The sequence below is a fragment of the Galeopterus variegatus genome, unplaced genomic scaffold (assembly GCF_000696425.1).
Source record: "Galeopterus variegatus unplaced genomic scaffold, G_variegatus-3.0.2 Scaffold13694, whole genome shotgun sequence".
Classification (NCBI taxonomy): Eukaryota; Metazoa; Chordata; class Mammalia; order Dermoptera; family Cynocephalidae; genus Galeopterus; species Galeopterus variegatus.
In genome coordinates this window covers 27,388-32,484 of record NW_007739805.1, presented here as the reverse complement: position 1 = coordinate 32,484, position 5,097 = coordinate 27,388, and the positions used below count along the sequence as shown (strand labels likewise).

At 45.3% G+C, this 5,097-nt stretch overlaps 1 long non-coding RNA gene across 1 annotated transcript; it reads left to right on the top strand.

Moving 5' to 3' along the window:
* The first annotated feature begins 1,864 nt into the window (after positions 1 to 1,864).
* LOC103581691 lies at positions 1,865 to 3,706 on the top strand. The gene is made up of 5 exons (XR_549684.1): positions 1,865 to 1,878; positions 2,233 to 2,314; positions 2,918 to 3,004; positions 3,364 to 3,476; positions 3,654 to 3,706. It is a non-coding gene; the product is annotated as an uncharacterized LOC103581691 (long non-coding RNA).
* Positions 3,707 to 5,097: the final 1,391 nt, after the last annotated feature.

Here is a 5,097-nt window from a genome sequence, read left to right as displayed (position 1 = left end):
TTTTTTAACCCCTTTAACTGATAGGTTTTTCTTCCCCAGAGAGTTAAAAAGTACAAGGGAAAATTTTTTTTTTTTTCTTTTTTCCTTTTTGTCTTTTTCCGTGTCCGGCAACGGGATCGCAAGCCTCGGCGCCGCTCCCGCGCCTCGCTCAGCCAGTGAGCGGGAACCGGTTTGTATGTGGGATCCGACCCCTCGGCGGGAGCGCCGCCGCGCTTCCCAAGCAGCGCACTATCCAGTGCGCCACCGGGCCGGCCCTACCCGTGGCCTTTTTTGTGTGGCAGCTTCCTTGAGGGGGAGTTAGGTCCTTTGTGTGTGTGTGCGGGGGGTGAGGGGGTGCGTCAGTGGCAAAACCTGTGAAGTAACAGTCTGGGTAATAAGTTCTTGTGGGTAACAGATTCTGCCCTGAATGGGATAAACTCAGAAAAGACACCCAGAAAGGAAGACACTGGATACACTTTATGGATCTCTTCATAGGAAAAATGATAGTGGCCAGAAAGAAAACCTGTAGATCAGCATGAACATGGGAAACTAGCTTTCTATCTCACTTGAATTTCATCTGTGGTGGGAGAGGCTGACATTCAATATCACTGACATATCAAAGAAACCTGACGATTATTACCCTTTGATACTGATACCTGGGTTACGTGAAAGTGAGGCTCAGGTGTGCTGCAAGAACTAGCCTACCTCTGCTAACTGGTTCACAGGTTTTTCTCTAGACTTTATCCTAGTAGAGACTATTTTCTAAGATACCTGTGTCACCTGTTTTCCAGATCTCACAACTTGTTCTAGCCACCTTTCTAGTGCCTGTGTTTATCAGTCCCTTTCACTTTTTGATGACCCTCAAGGCACATTGGTATTGTGAGAGACTACACCTAAGCAGCCTGAAATACTACGTGGAAGGGCTTGTGGGTACCAGACTAAAGGGACGTGGAAATGATTGCTTTAAGAACTTTATTTCCCCCACACTTGTCATTTCTTTGCCTTCATTAATTTTTGGAAATGGTACTTTTAAGTCAGTGGTTTTAATCACATCAGGTTGGAAGGGACTACCTGAAGTCCATAGTGAGTATGGGAAACATTTCTGTGCCCAACAAGGCACAGGGACCAAGGAAACCAAGCTAAGGCAGCTTCCCTTACACTGAAGGCAACTCATTGGGAGCCTGTCTCCAATATTCAATAGTTGATTAGCCAAATCCCTGAGATGACACCACACCAGCTGGGTGTGAGAACAGTGGTTAAACTACAATGATGGAGAGGAAGAGGCCTGTGGTGAAAATCTGCATCTCCTAAAGGAAATGTACTTTCCATCAGGAATAATTTGAATTAGGTGCCATCTCTGACCTGCCTCCAACCCAAGCATGCCTGTCTCAGATCTTGCCGCTCTAGTGGCCCTTCCTGTTGAGGCCTCCATAGAATGGGATGTACCTCTTGCTGACGGACTTCATTAGCAGCATCCTCTATTCTCAGTCCCACTATTCTCCGGGTCTGCTTTCTCTGTAAGAGTTCACAAGAGGACGTCGCACCTAACGGTGCTTCTCTGAATTTTCCTATCTTTCCATCATTAAGAAGTATTTCCTCTCCAAGGAGATTCTAGTACTTAATAGTTGACCCTAGAATCCTTTTCCTCACCTCCACTTACTCCCCCAAACTGGATACCTTAATATTTCTCACCTAGTCACTTCTTGCCAATGCTCTTCGTTGTTTTGCAGTAGTTCTCATTACTTCAGGGAGAAATTGCAAACATTGGGAAAAATACCTGACCTTCATGCAAAGAAGCAAGTTCTTCACTCATTGATTTAATCACTTATCCCTAATAAACCAAGGCTTTTGGAGTGCTTGCCACAAAAAGTGCTCTGGACCACTGTCAGACAGGCCCAGGTATTGATTTTGTGGGAGTGTAGAGGTAGCCACCCTCTGGGATTCCTGGATAGGTTTCTTTGCTGCCATTGGTGAGCTGTGAGCAGTGTTATCTTTGTGGGAAGGCTTTGTCAAGAGCATAAACCTAGCTAGGGAAGACTTGGGTCCAAATATTAACTCATCACTTATGTAACATTTGGTAAACTACTTAACATGATGTATCCTAGGAACATGTTTTCAGATTGTGAAAATTACTTGAGCACATACAGTAAGCCCAGTGTCTGGCTGTCTGGTCTCTGAGAGCCAGTGTGCATGGCATTAGTGGTCCTCCTGCAGTGATAGTATTGTTGTTGACATCAAGAATTTCTTCTGCAGATTGAGGTGGTGCCATCTGCTTCTGCCTTGATCATCAAAGCCCTCAAGGAACCACCAAGAGATAGAAAGAAACAAAAAAACAGTGAGTTGGCCATTTTCTCGGATTTGTTTTACCTAGTGGTTTGTGATGGATGTTGTATGCCCAGTGGCTGCATGCTGTCCCTTTAATGAAACAAGAGGTTGGCATAGGGATTGGTTGGTGATTTGGTTAAGGCTGTTAGACCAGGCACTCCCATGTGGCTTTCCCCAGTCCCTGTGTGGGGCAGGTCTCACTCGCAGTGCATGTAGGAGGGAAAAGGCAGTAGACAGGGGACGTAACCGAGAACAGTGAAGTGTACTCAGGAGACCAGTCACAGCTGCCAATACACTGGGCAGCTTAACTAAGCCCAGTAACGTGAGCTCATTTCTCATCTTTAAAACATAACATCCCTTCCATGTCAGATAAAGATTTTGTTTCGCCCTTAGCCACCCGCCACTGCACCTGACCAGTTCTCTGTTGGCTGGTGCAATCCAGTGGTGAGCTGACACTAACCCCAGCTTAGGAAACAGGGTTGTCCTTCATGTGGATGACTCTGTGCCGAAAGCATGGGAACAACCTAGAAACAGGTGAAGGGGAACATTATGAGGGCTGCTCTGGCCACAGATTGTAACAAAGTTTTGGCTGTCTTCTCCCCATCCCCCACAGTTAAACACAATGGAAATATCACGTTTGATGAGATCGTCAACATTGCCCGACAGATGCGGCACAGATCTTTAGCCAGAGAACTCTCTGGTAAGAGCAGGACAACATGTAACCACCTTAACTGGAATTTCATGTGCTTTCACTGAGTGGTTAACGTTTTTCTCACTGAAATGGGTCTCAGTAAGACCCAAGATTGGGAGTGCTGCAGTATTTTCTGGATTTTAAAGAATCATCTTAAGCTGGATATGTTTCATCTGGGCAGCAGGGGATCCATGTGGACTTCGCATTCCTGGGGAATTTATGTAACTAGACGGAATGTAAATTTTTAATGTTAGAGCTGCAGGAATATCACTGCTTCCTTGCCTGCTGTGTAATTCAAAAGTATCTGCCCCCATATCTGAGGATTGTGAGGGACTGGGAGCTGCTCTGATGCCACCTTTCAATTACAGGAACCATTAAAGAGATCCTGGGGACTGCCCAGTCTGTGGGCTGCAACGTTGATGGCCGCCACCCTCATGACATAATAGATGACATCAACAGTGGTGCAGTGGAATGTCCAGGTGTAAGTGACTTCTGCATCAGTGTCATTTGGTTATAAAAGGGGTGAAAGCTGGGGGTGGAGCAGCTAATGTGTTCATGGAGATAAGCTGGAAAGTTCTAGAAATGGACAGTGGGTTGGGTTGGGAGATAATCTTTTTTTTAACTCCTTTTACTGATAGAGCTTTTTTCTTTTTTGCAGAGTTAAGTACAAAGGAAAATATTTTAATAAAGGATCCTTTGACTACACGTGGCCTTTTTTGTGTGGCAGCTTCCTTGAGGGGGAGCTAGTTCCTTTGTGGGTGGGGGGGGTATCAGTGGTAAAACCTGTGAAGTAACAGTCTGGGTAATAAGCTCTCGTGGGTAACAGATTCTGTCCTGATTGGGAAAAACTCAAAAGACACCTAGAAAGGAACACACTGTAGACACTTTATGGATCTCTTCATAGGAAAAATGTTATTGGCCAGAAAGAAAACCTGTAGTTCAGCACGAACAGAGGAAAACAGTTTCCATCTGAGGTGAATTTCATGTATGGTGGGGGAGGCTGACGAGGCTGACATTGAAAATCACTGACATATCAAAGAAACCTGACGATTATTAACCTTTGATACTGATCCCTCAGTCACATGAAATTGAGCCTCAGGTCTGCTGCAGGAACTAGCCTATCTCTGTTGTTAACTAGTTCACAGGTTTTTCTCTAGACTTTCTCCCAGTAGAGACTATTTTCTAACGTACCTGTGTCACCTGTTTTCCAGATCATCTGCTGCAGGAACTAGCCTATCTCTGTTGTTAACTAGTTCACAGGTTTTTCTCTAGACTTTATCCCAGTAGAGACTATTTTCTAACGTACCTGTGTCACCTGTTTTCCAGATCGCTCAACTTGTTCTAGCCACTTTTCTAGTGCCTGAGCTTATCAGTCCCCACTTTTTGATGACCCTCAAGACACTTTGGTATTGTGAGAGACTACACCTCAGCAGCCTGAAACACTACCTCGAAGGGCTTCTGGGTACCAGACTAAAAGGAGGTGGAAATGATTGCCTTAAGAACTTGATTTCCCCCACAGTTGTCATTGTTAATTTTTGCAAATGGTTCCTTTAAGTCAGTGGTTTTAATCACATCAGGATGGAATGGACTACCTGAACTCCACAGTGAGTAGGGGAAACATTCCAGTGTCCTACAAGGCACAGGGACCAAGGAAACCAAGCTAAGGCAGCTTCCCTTACACTGAAAGCCACTCATTGGGAGCCTGTCTCCGATATTCAGTGGTTGGCTAGCCAAAACCCTGAGATGACACCACACCAACTGGGTGTGAGAACAGTGGTTAAACTACAAGAATGGAGAGGAAGCGGCCTATGGTGAAAATCTGCATCTCCTAAAGGAAACGTACTTTCCATCAGGAAGAATTTGAATTAGGTGCAATCTGTGACCTGCCTCCAACCCAAACATGGCTGTCTCAGATCTTGCCCCTCTAGTGGCCATTCCTGTTGAGGCCTCCATAGAATGGCATGTACCTCTTGCTGATGGACTTCATTAGCATCATCCTCTGTCTGCTTTCTCTAACAGTTCACAAGAGGACGTCGCACCTAATGGTGCTTTTGTGAATTTTCCTGTCTTTCCAGCATTAAGGAGTATATCCTCCCCAAGAA